The sequence below is a fragment of the Schistocerca nitens genome, chromosome 5 (genome assembly GCF_023898315.1).
Source record: "Schistocerca nitens isolate TAMUIC-IGC-003100 chromosome 5, iqSchNite1.1, whole genome shotgun sequence".
NCBI classification, from domain to species: Eukaryota; Metazoa; Arthropoda; class Insecta; order Orthoptera; family Acrididae; genus Schistocerca; species Schistocerca nitens.
In genome coordinates this window covers 853,503,821-853,523,836 of record NC_064618.1, presented here as the reverse complement: position 1 = coordinate 853,523,836, position 20,016 = coordinate 853,503,821, and the positions used below count along the sequence as shown (strand labels likewise).

Below are 20,016 nucleotides of genomic sequence, written 5' to 3'. Positions count from 1 at the left end.
GCATCACTGAAATGCACAAACCCTTCCACCTGGCACTGAAAGTGCCTACAATAAAGTCGTCCCCACAGGAGGTATATTTTTGTTGGGATAACCAAATTCAAGAATGTGCTTGTACTTGTCTCCATAATTTTATAAGTATCATAAAAACATTAGTCCTTTGTTTGCTTCTCAAAATTGTAGCTGTGTGTCATTGTGCACCACCTGCCATTATAACTGGCAAACCATAGCGGAAGACGCCAAGCACATGCATATATTAGTCTCCTATTAGTTTTATATGCTAACAGTCAAGCTTTGACCAGCCTTTGGATACTGCCAGGTCACACTCAGTAAAGATGTTATGGCTAAAATTGTACTTTAGTACCAATTATAGTCTAAGCATGGTAGTTTTTAACAGTGTTAATGTATTAATATACTTTTGATAAAAAAAAACATGTTTTTTAAATAGTGATAGCTTTTCACATTACCTGAAAGGCAATTTCTCTGTTTGCTTCTGTACATCTGGGGATGGGTACTATAGTCAGATCCACGAACAATGGCGGTTCGCACATGTCGAGGCACTGACAGAGACTGCATTACTGCCAATTCCAAGTGACAGTTGTGGTGTGCACATGCATATGCTCTGCACTTGAAGAAAGTGTATATCTGCAAATTATGAGGGCAAGTCAAAATTATCTACACTTTTGCCATAACATTTGTTACATTGCACACATTGTCTTCTGTCCTCGCACATGTCGTTATACTGTTGCGGTAATGCTGTGACATTTTGATCTTATTTCCATCACTGTTCTTCCTTCTGTTGCAGATATAGCGTGGCAGCTACACTAGAAGTGTGCACCAAAGAGGAACAATGGACGGTGATATGATTCCTCTGATTGGAAGGAGTCAAGGGGCAGACACTCATTGCAGACTATCGTCGCAATGTGGGAGAAGTGCACTATCACGTAAAACTGCGTTTTTATGGGGCGAGAAGTTTAACTCGAGAGATGGTTCTGGCGAATCACTATCAATAAGGTAACATCCACTTTGAACATCAGCCATGGCTCTGCCCATCACATAATCCGTGACGAGGTCAGTTTCCATAAGGTCTGTGCACGGTGGATGCCAAGAAAGCTTACCGACAGCCATAAGCTCACCCGCGTTAGGGTCTGTCAACGTTTACTTGCTTCAACAACGAAGGTGATGCATTTTTGAGCAGAATTGTCACCGGAGATGAAACATGGGTGCATCACTACGAGCCCGAGTCAAAGCGCCAGAGTTTGCAGTGGAAACACCCTGGATCACCGCTGAGGAAAAAATTCAAGACAGTGCCATCTGCAGGAAAGGTTATGCTAGCTGTGTTTTGGGACTCACAGGGACGCATACTGGCAGAGTTCATGGAAAAGGGAACAACTATCAACAGTGCGGGGTATAGTGAATTGTTGGAAAAGAAGCTGAAGCCAGCAATTCACACCAAATGCCGAGGTTTGCTGTGGAAGCATCTCCCTACAGCCCAGACCCTGCTCCAAGTGACTTTCACTTATCTGGGCCACTCAAGGATGCTTTGCACGGTCGCCGACTTGCCTCAGATGTGGACGTGTGAAACGCCTGCAGAAGTGGCTTCACGACCAACCGAAAACCTTTTATTTGGAAAGAATACGTAAGCTTGCTGACTGTTGGGCCAAGTGCATTGACAAGCAGCGAGATTACATAGAAAAATGATGTGCATTGTAATCCCTAGCTTCTTGTTAATAAACCATAGAATGAAAAGTGTAGATAATTTTTTACTTGCCCTCATATGTCTCTCCCTTGCTTATGCAGAATTTATCATTTACCACCATCATCAGCAACGACAACTCGCAACAAATGGAATAAAAATTCACTAAACAACTTGGTACAATCATGTTTAATGCTTGCATAAGCTACAGATTAACAGCAGAGTGCTCACAGCACTACTTAATGCTGACTGACTGTCAGAGAATGAGTGACATAGATGCGCAGAACAAGCCTAAACTTGGCCGCCATCATTCACGACACCAACTATAGTGAAGTAGAACTGTTTATCATCTAGTTGTCATTACATTACATTGTGATCAAGAACAGCAATATTTATAAATGTTTTAACGTCACAGGATTCGTTGGATGACAATAGTAAATGCTTTTATGAAACTTGAAATTATTCTACATTTTTTCAACTCTTTGTAAAGGCATTACACAAGAAACACGCAATCAACTTTTAAAAAATCTAATCACATTTTATTTTTGCACATGATTTTACATGTTCTGAAAATCTAACAGATTCAGCAAATAATGAAATTCTGCCAAAGAGTACATTTCATTACATGGATGCTACAGGTTGATCTATTTTTGCATCAAAATGATAAAAAATGTAGGAAATGCTGAGTCGCAATAGGCACAATAAAAAGAGTGTGTGAATCTTTTTATTGTGCCTATCGTGACTCAGCACCTCCGCTATATGGTGTGTAGCAACTGTCCTTCTCTGGCATTGTTACATTCCATCCTGGATTTTCCATTGTTTGAAAAATGCAGGAAACTTTTACTCTGAATAAAAGGGACAGTTGTTGGGACACTTTGGTCTGAGGTTCAGTGATGAATCAATAATTATTGTTCAACATAAAACAACTTTTCTGAGAAATTTTAATATCAGCAAAGATCATGGTGTAATGCTTTTTCAGAAAAGAATCTTCACATTGGAAAACCTTGAACTAGGCAAGCAAAGCTTTGGAAAAGCAGCAATAAAAATTCAGCAATTGTGGTAAAGTTGGGAAAAAGTTTAAACACACGTGGACCTCTATAACAAACTGGTTTCTGTTAAAGCTTCAGCTTCATCCGATGAAGATGTGCAGGTGGAAGTGTGTGCAAAGTTTAAAAGCAAGAGTTCTCTTGAAGATTCCCCTTTTAATATTTAGGGGGACAATAAACATAATTTCACAGGCTATGTGGGAACAATGAGAAAGATATCACATGCTATTTTACATGAGGCTGTGGCATATAACCTTCTTTGTGGCACAATAGGTGCACACAAATGAAACTCTGAAATCACAATTCTAAACCCAACACGATGTAAACAGACGTGGATATGGAGAATTAAAAGCCTCCTGCAATCATGGTTCAGTCCTGGGTAACTGGATGTCGTTCCTCATTGGATAATTTGGCATAATGCAGATGGCTTTCTAGATGCAACAGGTTCACACACACGAAAAGATTGACACTATTTATTTTTAATCCACTGGGAAGTGTGTGATATAATTTCATAATCAATTATTGTGGCAAAGTAGATTGTGACACCTACCAACAGACTCTGATTTTAACCTAAACAGATAATTTTACATAATTTTTTTTAATACATAAGACATGTTTATAACATCATAACATCACTAATCGCTTGCTGAATCCGTAGATACCATACAATTCCAATGACTCCTGTAAACCTGTATTTCGAATGTTGACATCATTTAAATTCATCACTTCATATTTAGCTACCATGAATTGAGGATCTAGGATATTAAAGATCATAATATAATACTACATTTCATGGGAAACCTACTCATCTGCCTAATTCCAAAACTGTGTAATATATTAATGGAAGAAGTTACAATTCAACACTGAAATTTGATTAAACAACTGCTTTCAAAAGAAACATTCATTCAATGAACACTAGAATACAAAAGATCATGTTTTACAAACACAATTGCAACACAAACACATCAGGTGTATTAATATTTAAAAAATGTTAATCATAATATTAAATTCTCCATAATTTTGGAAATATTATAGACTCACCAGTTTTGGAATCAGCACAAAAATTCAATTAAAATGACATATCACTTTACATTTATATTAATTCTGTAAAAGTTATTTTCATTTTACCAAACAATGGAAAATCCAGGATGGAATATTTCATATTTTATTATATTCTTTTACTTTTACAAGATGGCAGAAAGAGTTGTGGAAGGAATAATTGATTTGATTATGGTTGCTACCACATTTGCATGTATTATGATTACTTTAATATACAAAAGGAAAAACTCTTTTGAGTTAAAACAACTATAAATTAAAAATTTGTTGGTCAGCAGGCAGCTTAATTCTACTATGAAGTACATATTTCTACTTTGTTTTCGTGACTCACATCCCTTAAACTGGTGGGAACAGACATGTCTATATAAATTGTTATGCCTGTTGAGTGAGTTGATGTTGAGGAAGATTGTCTGACCTCCAATAGTTTATTTCTGTGATTTCCTACCAAAGTTAAAATGGTAATACTGGAAAAACATGGCCAATGACTGTTGTTATTGTGAACCCCAACTGTGAGCTGTATTTAAGCAATAACCATCATAGCATGAACACATGGTTCTGACTGATTAATATTCACCTAGCACATAATGAACTATGGGACCAATCTCTTGGAATATACTGCAACCAGTTTACTTCATCACATTATTGATGAAATCCACAAAGAGTTAGATTTGTGGCATTAGTTGAATGGGGACTCAGAATTAACTTTTTATTGACCTTGAGTTCTAGACGCCATTACCTTGTGCTGTGTTTATTTCGTGATGAATTCTGCTCAAGAACACTGCTACTAATAGATGTGCTCTGTGGTTATTTTGTCCTCCCATGTGTGATCAGGAAGAAATACATTTTGAAGACAAGACCAGCAACTTTATGTGGATGGCAATTTGGCATCTGATGTCAATTGCAGCAATAGCTCACCACAAGAGCAAACATGTATGATTTAACAGGTCAACAAGATAAAATACTTATTTAAAAAAATTCTTTTGGGAGTTAAGTGTTTGGACAATATTGACAATAAAAACCAATCCAGATAGTAGTGGGGAGCAAGAAGAGGTTGATGTAAGTTTTGGTGAACAAAGTGCTACTGTTCATCAGCACCATCATAGCTTTCTGCTGTTTAAATTCAGATTATGGCATCCTTCAATTAGCTAAATACTGATAATGAAGGTTTGACAGATACATTAACTGGGATGAACACTTGTTGGTTGAAAACATTGTTGCTGTTAAAGAGGAAACTGCTATTTCAAATGCAGCTTTGTGAGAAAGTTGACACTCTACCAACTAAACAGTAAAAGTTGGAAAACCAGTAGTTGCGATGGAAATCTGTTGAAAGTTGATACTGGTGCTGTAAAACAAGAACGCTTTTCAATACAGTCCAACAGTGAACACAAATTCAAAGAAGTTCATGATCTTCTTGTGTCAAAAGACCACCAATTTAAACCAGAACTTTCAACAATTGACTCAAATTTAGAGACTTACATAATGTCAGTCAGTGGCAGTACACAAGATCAGATTGGTGAAGCACTTAATAAAGCTGAAGCCATGGTTAACTCTGTTGTACAAAATATAAGTAAATTAGCAAGAACAGAAACTGAAACCAGCCAATGACCAGCAAAGGTTGATGTCAAAGTAAAGAATTTGCAGGAAGTCACTTTTTCAAGATAGTTCCCCAGTAGTGTTATGAGGGCGGAGGGGGCAGAATGTACTAGGGAAATGTTTTTCAGGAGATCAAAAATCCATGCTGTAGGCATCATTTCAAACCTGACATGGCAGATACACAGAAAATTTATTTGTCAAAAGACTTAGAGGGAGATGTGACATGGGGTAACCGAAGTAACTTGCAAAATTTACGTTATCTGGGTTTTGTAAAAATTCTTCACACTTGCTGGTCTGAAGCCAAACAGTTTAAAGTCCAGAATGAGTTTTTGAATGGACAGCTTCTCGGAAAGAAAAATGCTGCATAAAGGATTTCTGAAAAAATCAGTTAAACTAACTTGTGCATCTCTTGGAGTCTTGACTTGAAATTGCCACTCTGGGAAGATGTCTGCCTGAAAGCTTGCAATGGGACTCAGTGAATGCACCCACTAATTCAATGGAACAGTTTTTACACTAAATATCTTGAAAAGTTGGATGGGGCACTAGAATACAAATGCAGACATTTTCAAGTTGGAAGGAACCAATATCAGAAACTGTCCTCCAAGCAGAGGCCAAGAGATGGACTTCACGGGAAATTTCAGAGGTAAAGGAGGAAACAGACCTTTGAAGGAGGAGAACTCAATACATTAATGAACCAAAATTGAAAAACGAACTTAAGTGAGTCTAGTACATTAACCAGTCGGGAAACTGATGAGGGCTCCAGATTAAAGCCATATTTCTGGAACAATAGAAGCAAATAATTCAGAGAACAAGAGAATTAGCTGTGGTTGTGATCAGATTACCAGTTTGGAGTATGATACACAATGGGTTATAGATGTTTGTTACATGACTACTTTATTAAATGATACCAAACAATACATTATTATTAAATGATATAATGTTTTAGAAAGCCTTTTGTGTCAAGGACGCACAAAATGTAAATACGTGTGATGAGGTGGATGACTTAAATCTGCAAGAAGGCAATATTTATAAATTGTTTAACTGGATAACTCCTGAAGGGGAGATTTACATGGAACTCCAAAGCTTTGAGGAACGTGATTTTGTGGGGTCAGAGCATGACGCTGATATTTCCAGAGTAGATAACTGTCAAAATATGAAACAAAAGAAGCCAGCAATGAAGAGAGATTAGAGTTAAAATACAAAGGAGGAGTTGATGGAACTGAGTATTGAGGAATAGGAAGTGAGATGAAGGATATAATTGAGGAACAGGAAATAATGTATTTTTATATGAGGAAAGAGGAAAGGGAGCCATGGGAGGAACATAAAAAGAATGTGACTCTGCTGGAATACACAGTATACTGTGGGTTAGATAAGTTGGTCAAGTTTTGAAAAATGCTGAAGGGAAGATGTGAAGGGAAGATGCTAGATTCAGCATTTTTCAAAACTTGACCAACTTATCTAGCCAACAGTATACTGTGTATTCCAGCAGAGTCACATTCTTTTTATGTTCCTCCCATGGCTCCCTTTCCTCTTTCCTCATATAAAAATACATTATTTCCTGTTCCTCAATTATATCCTTCATCTCACTTCCTATTCCTCAATACTCAGTTCCATCAACTCCTCCTTTGTATTTTAACTCTAATCTCTCTTCATTGCTGGCTTCTTTTGTTTCATATTTTGACAGTTATCTACTCTGGAAATATCAGCGTCATGCTCTGACCCCACAAAATCACGTTCCTCAAAGCTTTGGAGTTCCATGTAAATCTCCCGTTCAGGATTTGTCCAGTTAAACAATTTATAAATATTGCCTTCTTGCAGATTTAAGTCATCCACCTCATCACACGTATATATATATATATATATATATATATATATATATATATATATATATATATATATATATATATATATATAAAGATGATGTGACTTACCAAATGAAAGTCCTGGCAGGTCGACAGACACACAAACAAACACACAAAATTCAAGCTTTCGCAACAAACTGTTGCCTCATCAGGAAAGAGGGAAGGAGAGGGAAAGACGGAAGGATGTGGGTTTTAAGGGAGAGGGTAAGGAGTCATTCCAATCCCGGGAGCGGAAAGACTTACCTTAGGGGGAAAAAAGGACGGGTATACACTCGCACACACACACACACACACACACACACACACACACACACACACACACATATCCATCCAGACATATACAGACACAATCAGACATCTCACAAGCAGCATATATATATATATATATATAATAGAGGGAAACATTCCACGTAGGAAAAATATATCTAAAAATAAAGATGATGTGACTTACCAAATGAAAGTGCTGGCAGGTCGACAGACACACAAACAAACACAAACATACACACAAAATTCAAGCTTTCGCAACAAACTGTTGCCTCATCAGGAAAGAGGGAAGGAGAGGGAAAGACGAAAGGATGTGGGTTTTAAGGGAGACGGCAAGGAGTCACCCCAATCCCGGGAGCGGAAAGACCCACCCTAGGGGGAAAAAAGGACGGGTATACACTCGCGCACACACACACACACATCCATCCACACATATACAGACACAAGCAGACATATTTAAAGACAAAGAGTTTGAGAATATGCCTACTACCCCAGTTCATTCCCGGGGCTTCCACCATCATGTGCCCACTGCATCTCCTTCTATGCAAGGGTTATGCCTCTGTGTGGTCTCCAGTATTCTGATGGAATGCATCTGGTCAACAGTGTGTATAGCTATCTTTGAGCCCAACAAACCATTGGTCTTTGCTATGGAAGCCTCGCATTATGGTGTGGGGGCGGTCCTTGCCAACCAAAATGCAGACTGCTTGGAGCAGACATTGGCATTTGCATCCAAAATGCTCAGCCCATCACAGCTCCAGTCCTCTCAGGTCGAGAAAGAGACTCCGGCCATTGTGTATACAGCCACCAAATTTAATGTTTTCTTGTCTGGCACCAAATTCCAAATAATTATAGACTACAAGCCCTTAATTTTATTATATAGTCTGTCTGTCTGGGTCTCTGATAAGGCTGCCCAGAGGTTGCAGTGGTGGGTCTTGTTCCTATTCAAATACAACTATGCCATTCATTTTTGCCACACGAACAAGAACACCTGATCCCAATGGCCTTTTGGAGGAGCTTGTGTATTTTCATTTGGATGTCTCCTCTTGCCAAATGGTAAATTGTTTTCCAGTCACTAGTGCTGGAATTGCCAAGGCAACAGCAGCCAATCCCATCCTCTAGCGTATAGTCTGCCTCATCCAACTGTGTTGGTCTTCTCATCCTCAGGCTGTTTGTCAACCTGCTTCACTACTACATTGTCATGCACCATTGTCTCTAAGTCTTAGATGGAGTCCTACTCATCCCCAATGACGAAACATGTCCATGTGTGATCATTCCAAGGTTTTACAGATGTTATATAAGGTATATCAAAGCCTTGGTTCGTTGACATGTTTACTGACCCAGCATTGACAGAGAAATGGAACATTTGGTTGCAGTATCTCCGCTGTGTGCTAGTCAACAGGTGGCTCCAAGGTCATTGTTCTCACCATGGCCTTAGCCCTGGGAACACATCCATGTTGATTTTGTGGTGTACTGCCTGATTGTCTTAGGTGCATTATTGTGTTTTTTGTATGTGGTACGGTGCCCCTCAGTCACTACTGAGGTCACAATTCATGCCCTCTCCAAAATTTTTTCTGTTGAAGGTCTTCCAGTTACCCTTGTTTCTGACAATGTACCCCAGTTCCTATCTTAGATGTTTCATGATTTGTAATTGCAATCAGGCATTCGCTATGTTTACTTCCACCCCTTTCACCCACAATCTATCAGGAAGGCCAAGCACATGGTTTGCAGCATTAAGACTGAGATGAAAAAATATCTGCTAGACTGCCCTGCCAAAATGGTGCTAAATTTTGTTCTGACAGCCTACCGGACTACTCTTATTGGTTCCCATAGCTCAGCACAGTTTCTTCACAGGTGCCAGCCAAGGAAACTGCTCCGTCTCCTCCGTCCTGGACCTCACCCACCATTATGGTCTGGCCTTCAGGGTTTTATGCCACGGATGGTTTTGGTCAGTGCCCCCGGTGGATACCTGTAGTCATCGTGGATCAGAACGGCCACTGTATCTACACTCTGCAAACATGTGACCATGGGGCCTGGCACATTCAAATCAACTTTGCATCCAGGTGAGCACCCACCAGCCAATACCGGCCGCAGTGCCACTTTTGCAGGTACCCCAATCACTGGGTGCTGCCTACCTGCAAGAGTTACAGCCTCCTCTTCCACCTGCAGCAGCGGCTCCGATGTGCTCCAGGTGGTTCGTTCACACGACAGCCTCTGCCTGAGGCAGTGTCCCTTACACAATTCACAGAGCCTCTGGACATCGCCACGAATTCTGACCTGGACTGCTCAGCACCAGTTTTGCCATCACATGCTCTAACAGGAGGTGGGGAGAAGGGCATTGAGGCTCTCCTCATGCCAACCACTGTCACCAGCTGTATCCCCTAGTCTCTGGGAACCAGGAGTTGCTCACTCCTCTCACCTCTGGGGCCTCCATGGGTGTGAATGCTATCTCCACATCACAGCTGTCCACCACTCACCACTGGGATTAGCTACATTCCACCCCTCTTGACCTACATACATCCACATCTGAGATCATGGCACGTAGTCATAAGGAGCACCACAGAAGTTGACAGACCCAGCTAGACGTTCAACAACCATCAGAGGGTGCCACTTGTGGATGCACATGCAGCCTCTTGTCCACACACTCTACTGGCTGGTTGACAGCTTTTAGAGATGAGTCTGGCCAGCTTTAACATAGTTACATGTTTTTCTCTGCATATGTATTACTGGACTGTTATTGTGAGACACTCTCCAGTTACTGTACCATTGTAATAAGTTAGTTTTCCAGGCTTAATAAAGTTTGCTGTGTCAGTCATTGTGTGGTGTTCTTTTGTGGTATTAGAACAAAAGCCTTAAGGATCAGTATTATTTGTCGATGTATCAGGATCCAGAATCCCATAAGCAAGGATACAAGTTTTGACTAAAAGTATGTACACAGAGTAGTGGAATATTTAATACCTAGAGTTAGTGGTAACAAACACTGGAGTTGTTGTGGATGAGAGAACATATATGTAGCATTTTTCCATGATGATAAACGATTTGTGTGGAAATGACAGTGCTGTTAGAGTAATGAGGACAAGAGAGAGTCATTTTGAATGTGAAACTATCCAAAATGACTTGCTACAGGAAACGAACAATAAGGGAATTCAGACAGAGAAACAGTGGTTAGAAAGTGCACGGAGAAATATGTGTGTGTGAGAGAAAGGTTAGGCAAGCATGATGGGAGAAGAAGACTAACAAGTTTAAAAACAGTGATCTGGTTTTAGTCAAGACTCAAAATACGTTTTGTCAGGTGACCGCTGAAATCCGAAAATTTTCTGATATATATTTTGGCCCATTTGTTGTAGTGGAAAATCCTCATCCAGTAGGTTAATGTACCCAAAGTCAAAGAAAATGTTGGGTTTAAGAAATGTAATGAAATTGAAACTGTATAAGCAGCAAAAAAAGAAAAAGAGAACATGGCTGTAAAAGATCAGTTTTGACATGAGTATGCAAGTATTTATTAATTTCAAGAAAGGTGCTTTAAGCTATTTGAGGGAAGGTGGGGTTACCTTATCCTGGCCTACCCCTTGCAGATCTTGACAGAATTATTATTGGAGAATATTTTTAAATTTAAATAGAATTATAAGCCAGCATATTCTTAAAAGTTAAATTTTAAATATGAGTATTAAGTCTTTATATGAATGTATACAGCCAAATAATATCTGCTGCCTGAAAGTAGTATGGACCATGATATGGCCCACTTGAAATCTCTCTCCATGTAAGGCATCTTTCACTGGTATTATAACAGAAAATACTGTGTTCAGTTCTTATGTATCCTTGATTGCACACATACTATGATGGTTTATTATATGTGCATTTTTCTCCAATTTCTTCTCAAGACAAGAACTAATTCATTTGTTTGTGCTGTTTAGTAACTATATGTTGGGGTAAATCAATGGAGCTGAAAAAAGATTTGCTTGCTATTATCAAATCATACAAAGAGAATGTAGTAGAAGCTGAAAAGAAATTACTTACATGAAAACTTTCATCACAAAAGGTAACATATAAGAGTGATGTGAGTTATCAGTTTGGTAAGCATACCCTGGTGATCGTTTTGTTCTTACCTCCGTGGTATACAGTCACTGTAAAGAAATTTCCAAAGAAAGACAGACTACTGCATAACACTTGTAAAACAGATAATAGGGTATAGAAATAGAGATGCTGAATGAAATGTGTTTCACTATCAAGAGAACAATGTATGAAGCTTCCAACCACTGAGGCAGAATACTATCACATGATCTTTCACAAAATCCAATAAGATTCTGGCCCTACGTAAAGGCTGCTGGGGGCACCAAAGTTAGTGCCAAGTAACTTGCAAATAAGACAGGAACTGAAATTAAAGATGCAAAGCAAAAGTGAAAATGCTTAAACCCACTTTCAAATGTCTCTTTACAAAGGAAAAAAACGACAAGAATAGCCTCCCTGTACCACCGAAAAGATTGAGTGAAGTACGTGGTATGAGGAACAGCTGAAATCATTAAAACTGAACAAAGCTCCAGGGCATGATGCAATCCCTGTCAGGCCCTATACTGAATTTTCGGCAGATAGCCCCTCTTAACTATAATCTAAGGTAGATTGCTAACAAAAAAAACGTGCCCCGTAGTTGGAAGGAAGCACAGATCACATGAATTTACAAGAACAGTAATAGAAATGACCCACAAACCTACCATCAAATATCCTTGACATTGATTTGTTGCAGAATCTTAGAACATATCCTGAGCCCAAACATAATGAGATATCTCGAACAAAATGATCTCCTCCATCCAAACGAGCACGGACTGTGAAAATATTGATCATGCAAAACCTAACCCATATTTTCCTCACGACATACCAGAAAAGCTTTGGATCAAGATTGTCAGGCAGACGCAGTATTTCTTGATTTCTGGAAAGCATTTGACTCAGTACCAAATCTATGCTTATTATCAAAATGTGTGATCATATGGGGTATCAAGTGAAATTTGTGAGTGACTGGCTTGAGGATTTTTTGGTAGGGAGGACGCAGCATGTTATCTTCGATGGAGAGTCATTGTCAGACGTAGAAGTAACTTTGAGCATGCTGCAGGGAAGTGTGTTGGGACCCTTGCTGTTCATGTTGGATATTAATGAGCTTGTGGGCAACATTAATAGTAGCCTCAGTATTTCTGCAGATGATGCTGTTACCTATAATGAAGTACTGTCTGAAAGAAGCTACATAAATATTCAGTCAGGTCTTGATAAGATTTCAAAACGGCACATACTGGCAACTCACTTTAAGTGCTCAGAAATGTAAAACTGTGCACCTCACAAAATGAAAAAAGTAGTTCCTATGACTATAATACTGATGGGTCACCATTGAAATTGGACAATTCATACAAATACCTGGATGTGACATAACGAGGTGGAACCAACATTTTAGGGACTGGTGCTGCCATCTGGAAAGTAGGAGTAATAGATCTTTGCACTGATAGGTGGCGAAAGCTGCATATCTGATGAGTCAGTGCGGAGTGGCATTCAGCTGGGAGGACATGTTGCGTGTCCACAGTGTTTCCGTAACACTCTGTGTTTGGTGTGTGGCGATTTTACGATTTATCTGCGACAGGACAGCACGTGTGTATCAAATTCAGTGCGAATCTCAGGATAAGTGCTATGCAGACCCTTGCAATGATTCAACAAGTGTTTGGGGGACAGAGCATGACCCGTACACGTGTGTTTGAGTGGTATTCTAAATTCAGGGTCGGCCATACAGATGTTGAAGATGATGCTCACACTGGAAGGCCCATTAGCCGCACAGCGCCAAACTTCAACAATTGGTTTGTGCTGATCGACGTCGAACCATTCAAGACCTTGCGGATGAAGTGGGTATTGGTTATGGGACATGTCAATGAGTGTTCACTGATGAATTGGGCATGCATCGTCTTGCCGCATAATTTGTGCCATGGATCTTGACTGCCGATCAGAAGGCACAGCGTGTTGAAGTGTGCGTGGACCTTCGTCAGACCACATCTGATGATCCAACCTCCTTGTCACAGGTTATCACCGGCAACAAGAGCTGGATTTACGGTTATGACCCAGAGACAAAGCAACAATCATCCCAGTGGAAGAGCCCAGGCTCTCTAAGACCCAAAAAAGCAAAAGGCTCTCCAAGACCCAAAAAAACGAAACAGGTGAAGAGCAAAGTGAAGAGCATGATCTTTGTTTTCTTTGATACCAAGGGAATTGTGCACAAGGTATTCGTCCCATCCAATCAAACAGTGAATTCCACATACTACTGTGACGTTTTGCAACAGTTCCGTGAAAACATGCGGCGACAACGGCCCGAACTTTGGCGTCAAGGGAACTGGCTGCTGCATCACGACAACACACCCTGTTACATGTCATTGCTCACCAGGACCTTTTTGGCAAAAAACAACATGGCAGTTGTACCCCGACTTCGTGCTATTCCCAAAACTGAAACCCAAGTTGAAAGGCCGTAGTTTGACACTCTAGAGAGGATTCGAGAAGCACCACTGGCGGTGATAAACACCCTCAAAGAACAGGACTTCCAGAAAACGTTTGACCAGTGGCAGAAGCGCTGGGACCGGTGTTTACGTGCGGATGGGAACTACTTTGAGGGTGATGGTGACCATTAGTCCAAAGGTAAGGTTTTCAACAGATGGCAGCACCTGTCCCAAAAATTTTGGATAGCACCTCGTACGTAGGGACATGAACTGGAATGATCACATAGGCTCAGTCATGGATAAAGAATACGGTAGAGTTTGGTTTATTGGTAGAATGCTGATGAAATGCAGTCTACAAAGGAGACTGTGTACAAATCACTCATGCGGCTCATTCTAGAATATTGCCCAAGATTGTGGGGCCTGTACCAAATATGACTGACAGTGGATACTGAATATACACATGGAAGGAAAACATGAATGGTCACAGGCTTTTCTGACCTGTGGGAAAGGGTTACAGAGATGCTGAAGAAACTGGTCTCCAGACATTAAGAAAGATGCAAATTATCCTGAGAAAGCCGTTACAAAGTTTCAAGAACTGGCTTTAAATGACGACTCTATGAATATACATTCATGTTCAGAGAAAAAGGGGCACCTTGGATGATTAGAGATAGCACATTCATATTCACAAGTCATGTACATTAGTATGTTCTGCAGAAATATTAGCATTTGAACCATGCCGGACTGTGGATTGAAGGTCAACATCGACATAGTGGCACAACACCATCTACCGGAAAAAGGTGCTTGCGGCTCTCGTCACTATAAACCGAAGATAATGGATTAGTGTGACTTGAGCAAATGTTCAAGATGCCTTGCACACATATATGCGAACCATACCATCAAATCAGTGAGTTTCAAAGAGGGCCTATTATTGGCATGAGAGAATGTGAAGCACCCATGCAGGAAACTGCTGCTTGTATGGGACGAAGTATTTCGGCAGTGCAACAGGTGTATGCAGAATGGTTCATGGAAGGCCGTAGAACACGACGAGATGGATCAGGTCATACCACCTTGACTACCCCTTGAGAAGATCGGCACCTCATCCGATTCACATTGCTGGACAGACCTGCACCCTCCTCAGCTCCAGTGCAACAGTGGAATGCATTGTACACTATAAACGGTGACAGTCCATCACCGTTGATTAAGACATGGGTTATGTGCACATAGTCTACTTTTCCGCCTACCTGTGACGAATGTGCAGAAACAAGCCTGATGGCTACTGTGTACGGAACAATGTTACTGGGGACAGGAATGGCATCAGGTAGTGTTTCCGGATGAATACAGGTCCTGTTTATTTGAAAATGATGGCCACACTTTTGTTCGCTGCAGGGGAGCAGCATCACAGTGACTGCATTCGCACAAGACATATAGCGTCTACTCTAAGCCTTATGGTGTGGAGTGCTATTGAGTATACTCACAGTTGGTGTATGTCCAGGGCACTGTGACCAGTGTGACCTACGTGAATGACAACCTGTGACCCATAGTTACATCCTTTCTGCACAACACTCCAGATGCCATTTTTCAGCAAGACAATGCACGACCACATGATGCTGCATGAGCGCATGCCTTCTTGGTGTCACAGGATATGGTGAAGTGACAGGTACAGTGCTGTGACCCAATGCCAACCACCAGAGATGAACCTTGGAAACAGGTGAATGCACCACAGATGGCTACACAACAGGACACTACTCACATTTTATACATGTCACGGCCATCATGTGTGGACCAAGTTATCAGGGCCCATGGTGAACCCTGTGCCTACTACGCAGCGGAACATATGCTGAACCGAGGTTAGTGAAATGCTAATCATTTCCGCAGAACATACTAATGTACATTTCCTGTGAATATATGAATGTCCTATCTCACAATGGTTTGCAGAGTACAGATGTAGACGTGTGTATTACTGTAAAATTATGTTTTTGTTATTTGTTTGTGAATTTATTACTAATATGTAATTGAATTACATGCTCTGTCACTGAGTGCCACTCTTTACAATAACTTAATTAAAATCTTTACTTTGAGGTATTGTGTTCATTTTGCTTTATACTCACTCGTTTTGTTCAGTGCCTAGTTCACAATCCTCCATAATCATAAGGCAAACATTTGATTTTGTATACTGTAAGGACATGTGCTACAATTGAGAGAGAAACAAAATGATCTAGCTGTAAGGACACCTGCTAAGATCGTGTGATACGAAAAACCCACTGCATGGACAGACTGCATACCACTGGGGAGCAGCAAGATGATGTACATCTACATGATTACTCTGCTATTCACAATAAAGTGCCTGGCAGAAGGTTCAATGAACCACCTTCACGCTGTCTCTCTACCGTTCCGCTCTCGAATTTTTCTGTGTGAGCCCTGATATCTCTAATTTTATTGTGATGATCATTTCTCCCTATGTAGGTCGGTGCCAACAGGATATTCTCGCAATCTGAGAAGAAAACTGGTGATTTAAATTTCATGAGAAGATCCCGTCGCAACAAAAAATGCCTTTGTTTTAATGATTGTCACTCCAATTCACATATTGTGTCTGTGGCACTATTCCCCTATTTTGGAATAATGCGAAACAAGCTGCCCTTCTTTGATGTCATCCGTCAGTCCCACCTGACGCGGATCCCACACAGCACAGTAATACTCCAGAACAGGGCAGACGTGTGGTGTAAGCAGTCTCTTTAGTAGACCTCTTGCACCTTCTAAGTGTCACAGAGTTTGGTTTGCTCTACCCACAACATTATCTATGTGATCGTTCCAATTTAGGTTATTTGTAATTGTTATCCCTAAGTATTTAGTTGAATTTACAGCCTTCAGATTTGTGTGATTTATTGCGTAATCAAAATTCAGCAGATTTCTTTTAGTACTCATGTGAATAACTTCACACTTTTCTCTATTCAGGGTCCATTGCCACTTTTCGCACCATACAGATGTCTTATCTAAATCGTTTTGCAATTTGTTTTGTTCAACTGATGACTTTACAAGATGGTAAATGACAGAATCATCTGCAAACTATCTAAGATGGATACTCATATTGTTTCCTATGTCTTTAACATATATCAGGAACAATAGAGGGCCTATAACACTTCCTTGGGTAATGCTGGATATTACTTCTGTTTTACTCAACGACTTTCCATCTATTACTACGAACTGTGACCTTGCTGACAGGAAATCACAAATCCAGTTGCACAACTGAGGCGATATTCCATAGGCACGCAGTTTGGTTAGAAGATGCTTGTGAGGAACGGAGTCAAAGCCTTTTGGAAATCTAAAAATATGGAATCAATTTGACATCCCCTGTCGATAGCACTCGTTTCTTCAGGAGTATAAAGAGCTAGTTGCGTTTCGCAAGAACAATATTTTCTGAATCCATGCTGACTATGTGTCAATAAACCGTTTTCTTCGAGATATTTCATATTGTTCGAATACAGTATATATTCCAAAACCCTACTGCAAATCGACGTTAGTGATGTGGGCATTTAATTCAGTGGGTTGCTCCTACTTCCCTTTTTGGCTATTGGTGTGACTGGAGCAATTTTCCAGTCTTTAGGTATGGATCTTTCTGTGAGCGAGCAGTTGTATATAACTGGTAAATATGGAGCTATTGTCTCAGCATACTCTGAGAGGAACCTGACTAGTATACAATCTGGGCTAAGGGCCTTGGCTTTATTAAGTGATTTAAGCTGCTTTGCTATACCAAGGATATCTACTTCTATGTTTCTCATCTTGGCAGTTGTTCTTGATTTCAGTTCAGGAATATTTACTTCGTCTTCTTTGGTGAAGAAGTTTCGGAAAACCTTGGTTAATAACTCTGCTTTAGTGGCACTGTCGTCAGTGACCCCACTGTTGTCATTTCGCAGTGGAGGTATTGATTGCGTATTGCCACTGGTGTGCGGTATATATGACCAGAATCTCTTTGGGTTTCCTGCCAGATTTTGAGACAGAATGTAGTAATTTTTTTTGTATTTTTATGATTATTCTCAATTATGTGCATTTTTTTACATAGTGAATAATTTTTGTGAAAGTAGCATTTTAATAGTATGTCATTCTTATGTTATTGTAATTTCTTAAAAATGAATAATTATCACTCAGACACAACTCAGGCACACATGACTGCCATCTCCCGCTGCTGCATCTACAGTCCCAGAGAATCAGATCCAAACACACCACTTGTGATGCCTCCCTGCCTCTCGTCAGCAGCTGCTAGGCTAGCAGCAAGAAATGGTGCCAGCAGAGACTGCAAGCAGAGGGGAGTGGTAGGTGAAGGGAAGGAGGAGTAGTAATGAGGAAGTAGGGAAGTGACACACATGCTCAACTGCACCCAGCCAGCGATGATGAATGACACCTCAGTAAACAAACCATTTCATCTATTGAGACAAAACGAGATTCTTCCAGTGTTTTTTCAAATTTCCCTGATATTTCCTTCATGTGTTTGAAATTCTCTGATATTCCCTGATTTCCAGAAACTGTGGCAACCCTGGCAAGTGGCATACTTAGATACTGTAGCATTGGCTTAATGGAATTATGTCAGTATGTTAGCAGAATTCTCCACATAATTAATAATTATTTATAGGATTTTGCAAGGGCTATCGTGATATAATTTCATAATTGATTATTGAAGCAAAGTCAGTCATGAACTTAGCAACAGACTCTTTGACACTAACTTAAATTTATATTGCATAAATTCTGTTTCTTTTGTATAAGACATATTTATAACAGCAGCACAACATTGCTGATTGTTTGCTGATTCCACAGATACAGCACAATCTGCCTGAAATTTTAGGATTCCTGCAAGAAATTCATATTTAGAATGTTGAGGCCAGTGAAATTCTTCACCTCACCTTTTTATTTTTTTTGCTACCAGCAGAACTAAGTATCATAACAGAATAGTGAATTTCATAGGGGAACTATTCATTTATTAATTCCAAAATTGTGTCATATATTAATGGAATAAGTGATGATGCCACACTGAAACTCAATTAAACAACTGCTTTCAAAAGTAATATTCATTCAAGAAAAACCAGAGGGCAAACTATTATGTATTACATATATAGCTGCACCACAAACGTGTTATGTGAATTAATAACATTTAATTCTCCATAACTTTGGGAGTATTACAGATTCACAAAATCTAAGACCAGTTTTGGAATAAGCACAAAAATTCCTTTAAGATGAGACTTTTAAACATCATTTCAAAGTTGTTTCAAATTTTGTAAAAGCTACATTTATTTTCTTTTGTTAAGTTGGCAGAATGAGTTGTGGAAGGAATGGTTGAATCAAACATGGTTGCTGCTACATTAATAGACATGACAACTAATCTACTGCACGAAGGAAAGACTTTTTATGTTAGGACTTATATAAATCATAATAGTGCTGGCCATAAAGCAGTTCAATTCTACTACAAAATACATTTATATGCTTTGGTTTTGTAACCTCACATTCCTTAAACTAACACTGAACTGACTTCTGACACTTCTAAAAAACTCTTGTTTATAAAAGTAAAGTTTTGAGAAGTGCCAGAAGGCAGTTTATTGTTAGTTTATGTTGAGGTAGGTTGGAGAGGATGATGATACCAGTATTTTTGTGAATGCCTTCCAAAAGCAGGTTGCCAACAGTTCAATTACATGACTGATCACTGTTGTTATTGTAAACTCTGACTGTGAACTGTGTTTATGCAACAAAGATTGTAGTATGAACACAGTACTGACTTATTAATATTTACCTAGCAAAAGTGAACTTCATGACCACTCTCCTGGAACATATCCTACTGCCACCAAGAGACATGCCACATAAAGACCATGAAGAAAAGAGAAATTAGGGCTCGTACAAAGGCATCCAGAGAGTCATTTTCCCCTCTCTCTACTTGTGAGTGGATCAGGAAAGGCAATGGCTAGTATTGGTTCAAGATACCCTCTGTCACACACCTTATGGTAGCTTTTGGAGTATGTATGTAGATGCTGATGTAGAACTGCTCTACACCTGACCTAGTATCAACC

General features: G+C 39.8%; 2 protein-coding genes across 2 annotated transcripts in view; one reads left to right on the top strand and one right to left on the bottom strand.

Annotated features, from left to right (window-relative positions):
- Positions 1-1,708, top strand: part of LOC126259242 (protein distal antenna-like) — a 160,424-nt gene extending 158,716 nt beyond the window's left edge. The window contains exon 7 of the transcript XR_007546488.1: positions 803-1,708. The gene's annotated coding sequence lies outside the window, so the exon portion shown is untranslated. The remainder of the gene's footprint in view (positions 1-802) is intronic.
- LOC126260760 (dynein regulatory complex subunit 7-like) overlaps positions 1-20,016 on the bottom strand; it is a 200,874-nt gene that overhangs the window by 155,742 nt on the left and 25,116 nt on the right. The window lies entirely within an intron of this gene.